Source organism: Equus przewalskii, chromosome 6 (genome assembly GCF_037783145.1).
Source record: "Equus przewalskii isolate Varuska chromosome 6, EquPr2, whole genome shotgun sequence".
Lineage (NCBI taxonomy): Eukaryota > Metazoa > Chordata > Mammalia > Perissodactyla > Equidae > Equus > Equus przewalskii.
Genome location: NC_091836.1, coordinates 65,694,693 through 65,711,928, shown reverse-complemented (window position 1 = coordinate 65,711,928; position 17,236 = coordinate 65,694,693). Strand labels below are relative to the sequence as shown.

The 17,236-nt window shown below is 45.2% G+C and overlaps 1 protein-coding gene across 37 annotated transcripts in view; it reads right to left on the bottom strand.

The window, feature by feature from the left end:
• The window catches only part of TENM4 (teneurin transmembrane protein 4), a 2,704,309-nt gene that overhangs the window by 373,047 nt on the left and 2,314,026 nt on the right, over nt 1–17,236 (bottom strand). The window lies entirely within an intron of this gene.

Here is a 17,236-nt window from a genome sequence, read left to right as displayed (position 1 = left end):
AGGGTGGGCATAAGGGGCAAAGGGGCACATATATATGGGTGACGGACAAATAATAGTGCACAACTGAAATTTAACAATGTTATAAATGATTATGACCTCAATAAAAAAAATCAGATGGAAAGACAGAGAAACAAAAACAAAAACAAACAAAAAAACCCAGATATCTGTCATCTTGAATGTTTTTCCTTAAAATAGGTGACAGTGGTTTGTGACTCAGAGAAGACCACTGTGAACACAATCGACTGCATAGCCCAGCTAGAGAGCTGAAGATCACACCAATCACCACCATGGCACCCAGAGGGGAGCTCTCTGCTGGTGACTTCCCTTTCTCCTTCTGGAATTTATAGACTCAGGAAGGGGTCACAGGAGCATATGGTTTCACTGCCTCCTTTTCTAAGTGAAGAAGCTGAAGTTGCAAGAGAGAAATAACAAGTGACTTGTTCAGAGTCCTATGGCAAGTGAGTGGCAGAACCAGGCCTGGAACCCAGATTGCCAGACTGCCAGCCTGGAGCTCTTTCTCTGAGAAAGAGCCTCTGGGGACTCCAGTTTCCAAAAAGTACCTCCTGCCATCCTGAGAAGTATGTTATACATGTAAGTGACTTTTTCAAAGGCTTTCAAATGTTCACATCATCAGGTGCAGCTCACCTGAGGCTGAGTAAGAGTCTAATAAGAGAAGGTTCTGGGGGCCAGCCCGGTGTTGCAGTGGTTAAGTTTGCACGTTCTGATTTGGCGGCCCAGGGTTCGTTGGTTCGAATCCTGGGTGCGGACATGGCACCGCTTGGCAAGCCATGCTGTAGTAGGTGTCCCATGTATAAAATAGAGGAAGATGGGCACGGATGTTAGCTCAGGGCCAGTCTTCCTCAGCAAAAAGAGGAGGATTGGCAGTAGTTAGCTCAGGGCTAATCTTCCTCAAAAAAAAAAAAAAAAAGAAGAAGAGAAGGTTCTGGTGGGAGCCCTGTGGCTTTGGTGAGTAATTCACGTTAAGTAGAAAGCTAATTGCTTGAAGATGCCCTTAAGCATTTGTTGGGGATTCCAAAGACCCAAAGAACAAGATGGCTTTATAGATAATTAGGATGTTTCCCCCTTATTGTTTCAAGGAAAGGTGGTATTAGGAAATAAAAAGATTAGCACCAAAAAACAGGCATTAATATTTCTTCCTCACACCCCGGGCCCTCAAGACTTATTCTGATGACAAAAAGCTGCTATTATTTGTCCAGGAAGAACATGCCAGTGACTCGCTCATTTGAAGTAAAATTAAAGAGCACAGGCTCAGCCACAGAGGTGGGGTAGTGTGACAAGTTACAGAACAGTAAAATTTCCTCTGCCCACCCTCCTTCCACCTTCTCATTTCTGAAGACTTTGTTCCTACATCACCCACCCTCTAAACCATTTCTAATCACACCTGAACGCCACCCTCCTCCCCGGAAGAGATAAATATGCACCACTGGATGACCATTACTACATACACACATCCATACTTGATGAGTCTTACATACATCAATTCTAGCACCCTAATCTCTTAGTGAACTTGTCTGTCCTCTCCTCTAGACCATGAGATCTGTCCCAAGTACCTGGCAAAGGGGCAGGCATACAGCAGTGTTCAATAAATATTTGTTGATGTAAAATTGGGAGAAGCGGTACCCCAGCGGAGAAGGTGCCTACCCAAGGAGGAATGGGGTGTGTGTGTGTGTTGGGGATGGGGGACTAAATACCGTTTTGATGTTCAGATTCTACCAAGGAAGGAAGGAGGCTACGATTTCCTGATCCCCTACTTATGGTCACAAGTTTAGTCTTCCTGACAAGCCTGTAAGCAAAGAATTATTGTCCCCAGTTCACTGATAAGGAAATGAGTAATCGAGAGCCAGGCTGATACGGCACCAAAGCACAAGGTCTCCGGGTCCACCAGGCTGTCTCTTGGTACATAAACAATATATCTCCTACACTTCAATAAAATAAAATCCTGATGATGCCTGCTTGAACTGGCAGCAATTTGTCACACAGTCACTTCGGCTCATGATGTTTTCATATCTAACGCAGACATTTAATACAAGTAGCTGTTTTTGCTATCAGAGCACTAGAGGCTTATTCTTAAGTACAAATAAATAAACAAACATTTGATTTGTGGACTTTAGATTTATGAAGTTATTTATTTGAAAAGTCCTACTAAGATCCAAATAAGCTACATTCTACTAAGCACCTAATTAATCAACTTTAGTTTTTTTAAATTCCCTGAAATCAAGTCTACTCCAGGAAATCTAGGATTTTTCCATAATCCTTAACAATAGGAGGCAACTTACTGTGATGGAAACAACACAGAAGGGAGAGTGTGAAGACCAGGCTAGGGTCACACACTGCCACTTACTGGTGGGTTTTCAGTTTTCTTATCTGTAAAATGGGCATAACAACATGCAGCTCTGCTGGGCCTGTTTTGAGCACACAGACTTGAAAGCAGTTCTGTAAAGCAACATAGAGGCATTAGCTATTACAGTTGTTGTCATAGAAATTTTGGCATTTTATGTCCACTTCTGAGCACTTGATTTCAAAGAAGCTTTAATTACGTACATCGAAAAAGTTAAAAATAAAACGCATAACCCTGCATAGAGTACAATGGCGGAACTACTTACGAATGTCAGCTTCTGAGTTCAGTGTCTCTCCCTGCCCGCTGCCTGTCAGAGCTGAAAGGACCTTGTAATTTGTAGCGTCGTTAGCGTGACCCCAGAAGCTACTCTTGTGCCTCACGAAGGCGTAATCCTTGTTAACCTCCAGCCCTTAGAGGCACACGCTGGAGATCCCATGCTTGTTGTGGCTATAATTAGAGACATTTTTAGCTCTCTAGAAATTTCTTCAAAGAAGAAAATGTTCTCAAGAAATCCTAAACCACCAACTAGAAAATACTGTGGAAGCTCAATTTAAAAAATTAAAAAAAAAGTTAGGTCTACACAGGGCATAAAAAGCACCTCAAAAATTGTGTTTTAGAACACTGTTTCTGTGAGATGTTCATGGACATTCCATCAAAAAGTCGCCTGTGGTCAACAGGCCTGGATGACACAGTTCATGTGTGACTGGGGCTTGTCCGGGTGTGTGCTGTGCTGGCCTGCAGAGCGCATCTCTAAGAGGAGACCTAGCAGGCGGAGGCTCCACATACATTTGGGAACCGTTATTCCTCAGGGCATCTGGGGGACAAGTTTTTCACAGAACAAAGTTTCAGAACCTCTGCTCTAAAACTGGTTTTCATACTGTGCTCAGCAGAATTCCAAAGGCTCCTGTAAGAGGGCTCAGGAGCTACTGAGGGTGGAGCTAAAGCCTCTGCTGTGGTCTGAATGTTTGCATGCCCCCCAAATTCATATGTTGGAACCCTAATGCCCGACATGATGGTAGTAGAATGTGGGGCCTTGGGGAGGTGCTCAGGTCATGAGGGTGGAGCTCTCATGAATGGGATTAGTGTACTTATTGAGGAGAACCCACAGAGCTCCCTCACCCCTTCTGCCACGTGAGGACACAAGGAGAAGGTGCCAGCTATTAACCTGGAAGAGGGCTCTCATCAGAACTTGAGATGCTGGCGCCTTGGTCTTAGACTTCCAGCTTCCAGAACTGCGAGCAATAGATGTTTGTTGTCTATAAGCTACCCAGTCATAGGATTTTGTTAGAGCAGCCCAAATGGACTCAGACAGCCCCTTTGCTCTCGCAAAGCAGCTCCCTTAAAACTTGGAAAATCACAGCTCTAGAACAAATGAGGACATGAGGCCTTCTATAGGCCTATGCCTACATGTTACTCTTCAGACTACAACGTTGCCTTCATGGTTCTGAACCATGGGGTCTAAAGCAGAGAGTGACAAGGTGAGGCTGAATGCCAGTTCACTCCTTCTTTGACCTCAGACAAGGTACCTGACCTCTCCCAACCTCTTCTTCTCAGCTGTTCCATTGCAATGGTGTTCATCTTGCAGACTACATGCTGGCATATAGTTCTAGAAATGACACCCAGGACATCTAAAGCATTCTTTTGTTGCTTTTATCTTTTACATGACAAAGATTTCTCAGCTCACCGTCAGTTATAGCCATTTGCATCCCACAGCTCTGTCACTGCACTGTGCCATGTTAGCTTTATGTCTCTCTACTCTGCTTTTGTAGAGAGACAAACATTAAAACATTTTTGTTCAGGGTCAGCCCCCTGGCCAAGTGGTTAAGTTTGCATGCTCCACTTCAGTGGCCCAGGGTTCATCAGTTCAGATCCTGGGCACAGACCTACACACCGCTGATCAAGCCATGCTGTGCCGGCATCCCACATAGAAGAACTAGAATGACCTACAACTAGGATATACAACTATGTACTGGGGCTTTGGGGAGAAAAAAAAAAAACAGAGAAACATTGCCAAGAGATGTTAGCTCAGGGCCAATCTTTGGGAAAAAAAACCCTAACATTTTTGTTCAATTTTTCTTATTATATAGTGATACATATTCAATGCAGAAGATTTGAAAAATTCAGACAAGAAGAAAAAAAAAATAAAAAAAATCACCCATAATTCCACCACTCAGGACTATGCTGTTAACGTGTCCTTTTCAATTTAAGCTCATCTGAGAAATGCCTGTGCTGTTTCCTGGGGTTATTCTTTGCTGTGTTGTCAAACTTACATTTATCAAAATCACACATCCTTCTGCTCTTTTTTTGTATTAGTTAATTTGCATACTTTTTATCTCCAAAATAATACTAACACGTATTCAGATATTTGAATTCAAGCAACTCAGAAGCAAGCGGAACACAAATGCAAGTCTTCCTTCACTCTTTCCCACCCCATCCCACTCGTCTCCTGAGGAAACCACTGTTAAATGTTGTATTTACAGACATTTTCCTATTTATCTCTGTATTACAGTAGTTGATGTTTAAAAACATAAAAGATAGTCTTATGCCTACTGTTTTATTTCTCAACCCTTTTGAACCATCTTTTCAAGGTGTCTGGCCGTAAAACTAAACCTAGCATTTTCTATGAAGTTTCTGAAACCAACTTTCCCTAAAAGTCTAGGGGCAGGGCTTCTGAACTGCATTATGTGTGAGAACCACCTGGGGATCTTGTTAAAAAGCAGGTTCTGATTCAGGAGGTCAGCAGAGGGGCTGAGAGTCTGCTCTCCTACCCAGCTCACACTTGAGGAGCAAGGCTCCAGGGCACGTATCTGCCCGAGTCCTGCATTCTTCTCCTTGGCTTGTACGAACTCCAAGATGACCATTTTCTCCCAGGTATCCCACATGCCTGCAACATCAATGCACGAATTAGGAATGAAGCCCAATGCACGAGTCTCCCTCAAGAGCTGGGGTAACTCGTGGTATGGAGTTCCTGGGGATCTAGGTCCCACAGAAAAGACAACTCAGTGTTCAGGCCTTTTCTGCAGGGAAGACGCATCTGGAGGAGCAGAGGCATAATAACCATAGTGCCAAATTCCTGAAAGGCTTGGCATAAGGGCTTGAACAAAAAACGTCCAAGGGGAGCAGAGTGAGGAGGTTTTAACCTCAGTGGGGGAGAGAACCCCAAAGAGGTACAGCGAGATTTAGATACCCAAATTTAGCTTAAGTAGTCAAGTACTTCTCAGCAACTGAGTTGAGGTGGTGGATGGAGCCTGAGGAATGGAGATGTGGGAGTTAGTGACAGCATGCTGTCCCTGCTCTCTCATCACCTGTGATTCTAGGCCCCCAGGTGTGGCCTTTAGGAGGCTCTCCTGCTATCAGCTGCTGCACATACAATCCTCAACAACATGGCCAATTCCACCCAGGGTGGTTCTTAAATGAAAGCCCCCTGGCACTCATGACGACCCCAGCGCTGGGGCGCAGGCAGTGTTTAAGAGTTAATCAGGTGTTCCAGCTTCACATGAGTTTGGGAGGTCTAATGAGGATTCCCCTCTAGCCACTGTACTCCTAGAATCAAAGATTTGGGATTTCTGCTTGGTTAGTGACAGTACAACAAGAAACTGGAAAACACTTCCTTACAGTTTCTACAGTGAAGCACACCATACTTCACTTTGCTTCACTTTTTAAGCTGTTGGCTACTAGAGACTAGAATAGTCCAAACACTCTAGGAAAAACCCTTCTTTAACTGACCACCATGTCTCAAATTTTCTGATGTGAGAGACTTTTCTCCACGATTTGTATATAAATATCATTCCTCCCAAATAACTGAAACCTGCCCAAGAAAGCCACGGGACACATATTTTCACAGTTTCATTCAAATCCATCAAGATATCCAACGAATAGAAGGGGCAAGGGCACTAATATATATTTCTAATAAACCTTTCAGGAGTTAACCTGCCTGAGAATCATCAGAAAGATTTAGTTCTTCCCTAATCAAATCAGAACAACAGTCCTAGAAAACGACTCCTGTGGTGGAACAAAGCAGACGGACTTGTGCTTGAGAACCAGTGTTTGGCAGTCAGCCCCTAAGATGCCTCTAAGATGCCTTCCTTTTATGGGACTTCTCCAAGGAAAACATAACAGGACCATATGGCCAGACCATCCCAACCAGAGGTTCTTCAATGTCCAAAGCTGGGCAAAGGAGGTCAGGGACCCACTATCACCTGGTACCTCTGTTTTGCTCATCACTGTATCCCCAGCATCTAGCCTGCCTAGAGTAGGTACTCTATGCGTTTCCCTTGAATGAGTGAATGAATGAATACGTGGATGAGAGAATGATCACTTCTAAATCGGCATCTCCAGGACGCCTTAGTCAGCTCCAGGTGTTTAGTAATTATCTCTACTTAGCTGCCCCCCAGGTGCTCCAAATTCATCAAATCTCAAAGTCCAACAGGCACCACCCACATCCCTGCAAACTGCTCCTTTGGGGCTCCGGAATCCTGACGCCACGTGTGACTGTCTGAACTGCCCATTCACCTTGTTCATCCACGCAACTCCCGGTGCAAATGTCACCTCCTCTCGGATGCATCCCTGGACACTCCTCGCCTGCCCTTCCTCACTGGGCTTTCTCATTTAAACATCGATTAGAGTCTGAGGTGATGTCTGTCAAAGGTTTTTTGCAAACGGAGAAGAGGAGGCTGAGCCCTCTCTGAGCTCTCTCTCTCGGTAGAGAAAAAGAAAACTCCTTCTGCTCTTTCATCTCATTTCCCTCTGCTGCTTTTCCAGCTGCAATAAAACAGAACCCCATTCCGGGGAGGCAGAGATGGCCAAGAGCTCTGGCTACTCACTACAGTCATAAGTCCGCATCCTGGCTGTGCAGGAGTGTTAACTTAGCAGTTAAGTTGCAGGAAGCCTCACACGAAGAGAAAGAGCCAGGGAAGGGAAGCAGCTTTATGTGACTATTCTGCTTCCAGGTATCGTCATGGGAAAGCAAGGTTTGAAACTTCTGATGAAGCCCACTGACTGCTCAACGACCACCAGGATGACTGCTGTAGTCATAAGACAGGTGTATTTAGCTGCAACAAGCGAGAATGCACCCTAGGGTCACCTCGGGCTTCGGAAGGGCCTCTTATAGGACTTGGGCTCACGCTGGACGATTTTACAGAGGAAGCAGGGGCTAGTTCTGGACGGACACTTTCCAGAAGTAGGGACAAGGAGATGAATGAGCATTTTTATTTAGAGGTGGGAGGATGAAAGCAGGGCTGGAGTTGGCAACGGGTAAAGCAGCAGCACTCACTCCAAGGACAGTGATGGCAGTCAGAAGAGGTGGATGTTCGGTCACTTTTGCGCTCACATACTGGCCACGTTTATGCCCCAAACATGGTCACAGAAAGGTTTTGTCTGTGTCTTGTTCAGAGCATTGCTTCTGTCTGTTGGGAATGTCCCAGTCCGGTTGTCAGCATGGCTGTTTTTCACTTTCTCTGTTTTTTTTTTCTATGAAGCTACTACTTATTTCATGCCAGGCGCTGATTTAATGCCAGGCACTGCATTAATCACTCTATATGTCAACTCATTTATTCTTCATAACACAACCTTATGAGAGATGTGGGCACTATAACCACTTCACAGATGGGAAAGGCTTAAAGATGCTTGTAACATTCTCACAGCCTCACAGACCAGTAAATGTCAGAGCCGGAATTTGAATTCAGGTCTGACCAACTCTAAATCCTGTGCTCTGACCTTCTACATTATACTGTCCCCATTTCATCGCTGCCTGTGTCTCCACTCATTCATTTGAATACTATTGAGCCTATGGTAGCTGCTGTGCTAGGCATCGGGGACATGGGTGCGAGATATGTTCCTTGTCCTCACAGAGCTGAAAAAAGACTCTTGATTCTGGAGCTGTGCTGTCTAACATGGTAGCCACTAACCACATATGGCTATGTAAATTTAGATTTAAAATTAAATCAATTAGAGAAAATTAAAAATTCATTTCCTCAGTTGTACTAGCTACACTTGAAGTGCTGGATGACCACATGTGCGTAATGGCTACTGGATGGGACAGTGCAGATACTCAACATTTCCATCCTTGCAGAAAGTTCTCTTGGACAGTGCAGTTCTAGAGGAAATGGGGGCCCTTATCCTTCCTTGAGTCTAGCTTAAAAAGTTGTACCTGCTTTTTTAAGTGCTGTCCCCTTTGCTCTATTTTCTAGCTAGGCAGAGAAACAACCATCAAACCCTATCAACAACCAAAGTGCTTTTCTGATTCCCACTCTCTGCCCTGGGTGTTTGCTGAGTCATGCCTGCTTGCCTTACAGCCCCCAGAGGGTTTTGGGGCTGTGATGATGGCACAGTGAATGCCACCTGACAGAGGATAACCCTCAGCCCTACATTTCCTGCACATCCATAGAACTGTCAGCTTGGCTCAGATTTCAGAATCTTTATGGCTCAGGAAGCTGTGAGAAGCAAAAAGCAGCCAGCTTGATTTTTAGGCTCTGGAGGCAAGAAGAGAAAACATCTTTTTGACTTGTAAACTGAACAGATTTGGATGTGGAAGTCACAGGGAGCGAGTGTATCAGGTCCCTGGCAGATCTCCTTCACAGAAAAGAACTCCATTTACCAGCGGGCGGGCAGGACTCCCTCAGACGGCGGGACGCAGGCAGCCATACTTTCAGTTAAGCCATTTCTGTAAAAGGTCCACAGCCAGGTAGAGCAAGCAGAACCTCTGTGCATCTACACTCCCTTTGTTCTCCCTACTCACCCCATAAGCCTTTCCTCACGACTGAGTGCAGGCCCAGTGTGAGGGAACAGAAAGATGGAGAAGACAAAATCTTTCTTCTTCCAGAATGAAAAGTCTAGACATGGCCCTTTGGGGCAAAGAGGCCATCTTGCACATGCCTGCCTATGGCCCTTTCAGAAGCAAGCAGCTTGCCAAGGCTCCTGCTGAGGCTGGACCTAGGCAGCCCAGTTGCGTATCATGTGACTCTGCTCTGCCTGACTCCACCCACTTATCTTTGACCTATGGCTGACACATGAAGATGGGCTCAGCCAATCAGATTCTTTTTCTTAGAAATTGAACCGGGAAGCAGGAAATGCCCCACCAAGAGGCAAGAAGAAGCAAAATATGCAGAGTGCCCTTAGCAGGCAAGACAGTCAGGTAAAGACTTATTACCTCCAGCCTGTAACCCAGAACCTCCAGCTCGCTCCAGTCCTGCTCAAACCATGTTGGTTTGGCACCTGTTCTTGATTTCTACATCAGCCACTCTATTAGTCCAATTATGACCCTTCTATCATCCCCATTCCTTGAGTTAGCTTGAATGTGTCTAGGTTCTTTGTGTAACCCAGTGGTGTTTTACCTCTGAAAGAAGTGTCATTCTGTGACAGGAAGTGGTTTAGGCGAGTGATGTGGAGGTAAAAGGGGAATCTTGTTCCAAGTGTCTATGTGCCAGGCAGTGTCTGTAGTGCTCGCACAGAAGAGATTAGACCAGTATTCACAACAGCCCTGCCACCTAGGTACAGTCACCATCCCATCTCATAGAGGAGGAGCCAGGTTCCTTGAGATCAGTTCTCATCCTCCCCAGCTGTCCTTAGGTTGCCTGCTCATAAGATCTTCCAATTCTAGCTGCTCAGAGAAAGGAAAGATTATAGTAAGTGAGGAGGAATAAGGTTTCCTGGAGCACCAACGGAAGTTGGGAAGCAACTTTGACTTTCTGAGCCTCAGCGTCTTTTCCTGTAAAATGGGAACAGTAATAGTAACCAAAAGAGTTGTGTGGAATTGGTTACGTAAGGAATGTAAAACACTGAGCATTATGCTGAACAAGCACAAAAGATGCTCAGTTTCAGCCAGCAGTCCCCGCTCCTTCATCTACTGCCTTTGTCCGGCCTCCAGGAGCTGCCAGCCTCTGGCCTCCTGCCTCCTTCCAGCAACAACTCAGCAACCTTAGTCACGCTCTGGATCTAGTCCCAGTCTACTTGGCGGAGGCCTGCTGTGCACTGTGCACTTATTATTCCAGGCACCCTGTGATTTACTTTTCTAGTGAGTTAATTGCAAAATCCATATGGAGTGGAGAGAAAACATCAACCCAAGCTTGCCATGAAAAGCAGGGGAGCAGAGGAAGCTTTCCATCTCAGCCAGTGCAGCGCGGAGAGGCAGGCAGGGAGGAAGATGCTGCCATACTTAGAAGGCCAAATCTGCCAAGCTCAGTGGAAAGCACACAGTGTTCAGCGCCTAGTAATTCCCCCTTTATTTTTTCTCTCATCCATGTAGACAAAAATCTAAGTTTTAGAAGCCCACTATGGGTATAAAGTGTAGGTTATTAAATCTCAATGTGCATAAGAAGCACCTGGCAAGTGTATTCAAACTGCAGATTCCCAAGCATCTCTCTTTAGAGTTTCATCTGATAAGTCAGGGATGGGGCCTGAGCATCTACACCTTGGGTGTTCCTAATGCAGGAAATATGCAAGCCACAGTTGAAAAACAATGATGCAAAGGAAAGGTCAGTGGTTCTGGAGTTAGAAGAACTTAAGATCGGTTCTTGGTTCTCCCTCTTACCAGCTGTGTGTCCTTGGGCAAATCACTTTACCTCTCTGACCTGAGCTTTCTTCTCTCTAAAGTAGGAACGAGCATACCTACCTCACAGAACCATTGAGAGAATAAGGTAACAGATATTGAAAGCCCTTAACACAACTCTTGGCACATTGATGGCATTCAAAAAATCAAAGAAACAATTTGCTTTTCTTTCCCGGAGGAGGTCCTGTTTAAAACCAGCTTGAGCCATCTTCGCTTCTGAACGTTAATACATTTCTGTATCTGTGTACAATCTATAACTTCCAAAGGGGGTCCTCTGGGGGAAGCCAGCTCTTGTTTTGAAAGCACTTCGAAGATGAAAAGGTGTCAAATCCTCGAGAGACTTGGTTGGTGGCAGTTAAAACAAATTTTATTTTAATTTGATGAGTTATGATTTATTAAAAGCTTTTGGAAAATGGAAGTACTATTTATGTTCCCACAAGGGACCCAACAGTTTTGAATAGTTTGTAGTTAAGTTATTTCATTTGTTCAAGAAACATTTACCGAGCACCTGGGTGCCTGGCCAGATGAACAAGCGCCAGCCCTCCGGGGACTCAGGCTCTGAACAATGACAGCATCTGGGTAGGGACCACAGTAGGGGCCGCAGAAGCCCAGAGCGCAGTGACTTCCCTCAGCCTAAGGAACTGGGTCTTAGGCAGCTGATCAGCAGGAAATGAGTCCATTTTGAAAGCACCCAGATTGAAACACAATTTAAAAAGCAATTCTGGTCCCAATAGATGTGTAATTTGAGATCCCTGGATGAAAGAGCTATTCTTGGCAGAGGTTACCCCCATACCTTTAATTTCTTAGACACCCCAGAGGGGAAGGCAGACTTTCTCCTAAGCTTCAGGCCCTAACATCCAAGTAGTTTCATGGACATCTTGATTTGGAGGTTCCACAGGCACTTCAGACTTAACAGTGTCTAACATTCAACTTATTACCTTTCTTTGTAAACATGCTCTGGCATTTCCTCATTCCATGCACACAATTACCCCAGTCAAAAATGGGGTCACAAACCTGTATCTATTTCCTTTCCCACGGCCCACATTCATTTAGTCACCAAAGTTTATCAGCTCTTCCACCTAAGGGCCTCTCAAATCTGTCTCATGACCACGACTCTGTATTTGGGGTGCCACCATCTGTCTCTCACTCTTCTCGTGCCGGTGGAAGCCAGGGTGACCTTTCCAAAATACACAGAAGGTGGATGGTGTCTCTCCCAGTTAAAGCCTTCAATGGCTTTCCCTCCACTGCAGAATAAGGTTCACACACCTACAGATGCTACCCAAGGCCCTCCTCATCTAGATTCACCTCTTGCCACACAAGCCCCACAATATGCTTCAGCAGTCGCACAGCACATGCACATAGGGGCATGTCATGGCATTTCCTTGCTAGACTGCCAGCCCCCGTCTCCCCGCCCTGGAAGATTCCAGTGAATGGCTCCCTTCTCTCAGATCTCACATCACAACTCCTTTCTCCCTCTCCAACACACTCTCGACTTCCCTCAGCTGTTAGGTCTATTTACTTGTCTCTTCCATTGGATGGAAACATCTCAAGGGCAGCTATTCAATTGTGTTCATACCCCAGCCCTTTTTATGCTAAGTTGTGTAGAGGCTTCTGGTGCTTACCAGTCTGGTTCTCTTCTGTTTCTGGGCACATGGGAGGAGCACTCTTCCCTGCTCTCTTGCAGTTAGGTGGGGCCACATGACTAAGTCAGGCCTATGGGCTGTGAGAAGCAGCCAAAAAGGTCACTTGTAGATAAGTGCAGCTCCAAGACGGTAGAGCCTCTATCAGCATGGGTCCTTGAGAGACTGTGTAGAGAAACCCCTCTCCCCACACCCCCAAAGCATGTTGAGTACAAAACATGAGAAATAAACTCTGACTGAGATATTACGGTTGTTCGTTACAGCAACATAAATTAACCCATACTGACTACTACAGAAATCTTGTTTCTGTCTATAATCACTAACACAGGGCTTGGAAATATCAGGTTCTCCATAAGCATTTGATGAATGAATGAATGCAGGAATGGGTGAATGAACAAAGAAGCCCAGGAAAAAGAACATGAACTCTGGAGTCAAAAGAAAATAGCCTATAATAACCACCCCCACATCCCTCTTTCTCCCACACCAGTGGACTGCTCTACTTTATCTCCATTTGTCTCCAGAGGTGGGATTTAACATTTTGATTCTTTTTTCTAGAGTATCTCTGTATTGATGCCAATCAAAACTACATGCAGATCCTGGCTTATGCCTCAGTGTCTGGAGGAAGGGCACTGGTGAAATATTTTTGCCAGTTTTCCACCAATCCATAATCCCATTGTCTTTGAACTTCATACTCCCAGGGTTACATCTAAGCCTGCCTCTAAAGATGGGGATTCCTAAGCTCCCTGAACCAAAGTCTTCTAATTCTAACACCCTTCCCCTCTACATACACACCCCCCAATCAAGTTAAAGAACGGCCTCATTAGAACAAATATCTTACTACATGTGGGGAAAATATTCAGTAATTATCCTTAAGTCTTTCAACACATTTCAGTTAAGCACAAAAGCAGAGGCTGTGAGATTTGGATTGATTCTACGTATTTTCAAAAATAAACACAAACATAAAGAAGGTCATTCCAAAGTTCCTGAAATTACTACTTAGCAAGAAGCTCAGGGCGCTAATACAAACATCAAGCAGGGAGCATCTAGTTCATCAGATTAGGAAGATCAGCGTGCTGGCAGCGCTGGATGGAGTGGGAAGGGGGCCTGGAAGGCAGGGAGCCTGGGGAGAAGGGATGGTAGGGCCCTCAACCAAAAGAGGTGGTGGAGAAATTGTCCTTGGCAATGTCTGGTTTGCCATCCTCATGGGTTCTTCAGTCTCTAGCTGTGTTATTCTTAAGTTGGCTTGTGAGCACCAGGCCTGAAACGTGGAGAACGCACGTGGTACTGGAAACAGGCTGGGCTTGCAGCAGACAGACCTAGGTTCACATCCTATTCCACCACCTCGGAGCTCTGTGACTTTGGGCAAGTCCCCCAGCTTTGTGATTCTTAGTTTGCTCATTTATAAACTAGGGGCAAAGGTAGCAACCTCCCAGTGTTTTGAGAATTACACAAATTGCTGTGTTAAAACAGAAAGCTTCTATCTGCAGCATGTCTGTCTGCATCCCCTAATCCCAAACGCTTCGCATCCCTGGGCCCTGATCCTACAGACACACTCAATAAATGTGTGCTGAAGGAAAGGATGGATAAGGTGGTCTAGCTTGGTTGTTTTTTAAAAAAAAAATTCTTTTTTTACTATAGAAAAAGATACATAAGATAAAATACGCCATTTTAAAGTAAACAATTTAGTGGCATTTTGTACATTCCCAATGTGGTGCAACCATTGCTACTATCTATTCTAGAAAATTTTCATCACCCCCCAAAAAACCTCATACCCATTAAGCAGTTACTCCCTTTTCCACCTATCAGGTATGTGCAACACTGTGAAAGAGGCTGTGATCAAGGCACACTTGAACTCAAATCTGAATCAATGTGGAATGGTGAGAGATGAGGCCAATGAGGTCAGAAGGGGTGGGATGGGAGTTCTTGATGCATAGAAACTTGGAATGGAGTCCATGAATCAATGAATGGGGGCTCAGCCCTCTCTCTCCTGCCTAGTACATCCTGGGGATGCTCTTAGAGGAAGGGGGACTGGGAGATATGCACACCTCCCCCCATACTGATAATCTATAGTGGGTAGGCCCTGGCCTGGTTGCTGATGGACCTCCAGCTGCAGCAAAGCCCGACTCGGAGGCAGGCCGCCATGGACAGTTAATGAGTGATTTATTGGTGCTGCTGCAGAAGGAGCTTCCTGGGACCTGTTTCTAATTAACAACCACTAACTGGATAATACCTCTTTTTTTTTTTTTTAAGTGAAAAAAGGCTCCCAAAGCCTTTCTTCCTCATCTTAATGGGAGGAGAGACTTCACCTTTGTTGGCTGTCTAAGCCTAGAATACAACTGGTATTTGGTGGGAATCCCCACCCTCCCTCACTTGTGCACAGACACACACAAACACACCTTCGTGGATGGTCAAACCCATGCACTCCTGTTCATATGTTCCCCACACCCTGTCACACATTTATTCCTGCTCCAACATAATGACACTAACATCTTGCAGTCGTATTCCTATCTGTAGTGTATATCTGTACTTTACACTTGAATCATGCATATATGCATTCCTAACACCCCCACACACTCAAATCAGCACACTTACCCACGCACTTGCATACAGCCACACACACATATATTCTCACACACACTCCCTGTTGTTACAGGCAAGGCCATGGGGGACCCACACGGTCTCAGGTAGGAATCTTCTCTGTGGCATCCACATCTCCAGTGAAGGGGTTCACTCACTCACAAGAGGCCTAAGATTTGGTGCTCTGACCCCACTCGCTCAGCTGTGGGTGGTGTGTGCCAGGGAGAGGGATGTTGTTCACTGTCACATGGCATTGTCCCTGGATGTCTCTGTCTTCACATAGCTGTCTTCTTAGAAAGATACCAGTCATATTGAGATAGGGCCCATCCTGCTTCATGTTGGAGGAATGCAGCTGCAAGCCAAGGAATGCTAATGCTTGCCAGCAACCCATCAGAAACTAGGAAGAGTCAAGGAAGGACTGAAACCCCTACAGGTTTCAGAAGGAACATGGCCCTGTCGGTACCTTGATCTTGGACTTGTAGCCTCTAGAACTGGAGGCAATAAGTTACCACCCAGTCTGTGGTACTTGGCTACAGCAGCCCCAGGACACTAACATCCAATGAGTATCAGTTCCATCCTCCTGCTTGCTCTTCCTGGGCCTCAGTCCAGTCCTCTGAAACATGGGCCAAACATTCATCAGGATGCTGTGAGAACCCGCTCTAAGCTATACATACGGAATTTCACGTGCAAGGTCCTGATTACACTAAGGCAGATAAATAAACCACAGTCTTGCCTGGAGCTACATGGATCTGTGAACAGGTTTCTAGATAAATACAAAACGGACCACTGAAAGAAAAATAATGCCTCCGGCCAAGGGACTAACTTAAACAGGTCTTTGAATTCTCCCCCCCAAACCCATTAAACTATGCTGAACCTCTGAAGGGGTGGCAGGATTAACCATCACTCCTACTTAAAAGTTTCATCCTAGCTTTTGAGCTATAGATATTGAGTTTCATTAAGACATCGTCGTGGTGGAATACAAGGTTAGTCAATAATGGGTAGCTCTTTTTCATATTAATTAGCCAACAGTGTAGGAACAAAAAATAGATCCAGCTTACCCTCCCTCTCTGGGGATGCCAGAGTGGGCTCACTTTGCTGGTGCTATGACAGCAGCTCCCTGGAACCATCACTCTGCCAGGGCCTGGGGTTCTGTGGCCCATGACATTTTGGTGGTCCCGAAAACTCCCTGTCTGTGAACACACTTTGGATTTGTTGCAGGGCTGTCATGCTCTTTGGACTAATGCCAGTCTCAACCACAGCTGGGCAAGCCATCTCCTTCAGTGCCCTATGCACCTCCATGTCCAAGAGGCCCGGGGCAGTGAGGAAGGAGCAGGTTTGGAGTCAGGCAGATTGTGTTTGAATTCAGCTTCTACCACTTATCAGATAGGTACCCTTAGGAAAGTCACAACCTTTTTGAGCTTCTGTTTCCTTGTCTACAAAAAATTAAAATGCCAGGGCCAGCCCCATGGCTGAGTGGTTAAGTTCGTGTGCTCTGCTTCGGTGGCCCAGGGTTTCGCTGGTTCAGATCCTGGGTGCCAACCTAGCACTGCTCATCAGGCCACGCTGAGGTGGCATCTCACATAGCACAACTAGAATATACAACTAAGTACTGGGGGGGTCTTTGGGAAGAAGGAAAAAAAAAGATTGGCAATAGATGTTAGCTCACAGCCAATCTTTAAAAGGACAAAAAAAATTAAAACACCAATCTTGCAGAGATATTAAGAGGATGAAATGAGATTATGTATTTAAAGAGGCTCATATGGTATCTGACCTATAATAAATATTCAATAAATAACTTTTGTTATTGAGTACATATAATTAAATAAATAAGGATTTAATAATTGATAATATATTAGTACTTATCATTAAATAAGTAATTTTCATTATTATTTTCCCAGGACACTGAGATTTATCATGGGCACAGGTCACTGAAGGCCCTTGAAGCAAGCTGTCACTGTGGTGCAGTGGGTCTGTTCCTCTGTCTTTGGTTTGGGATGAGAAAGAGCAAAGCAGTCCCTCACAGCTGGGAGCCGGCCTCGCACTCACAGCTGGGCGGTAGCTTTCACCTATTGAATATAAACAGTGTCACACACTGACTTCAGACAGGCAGCTCTG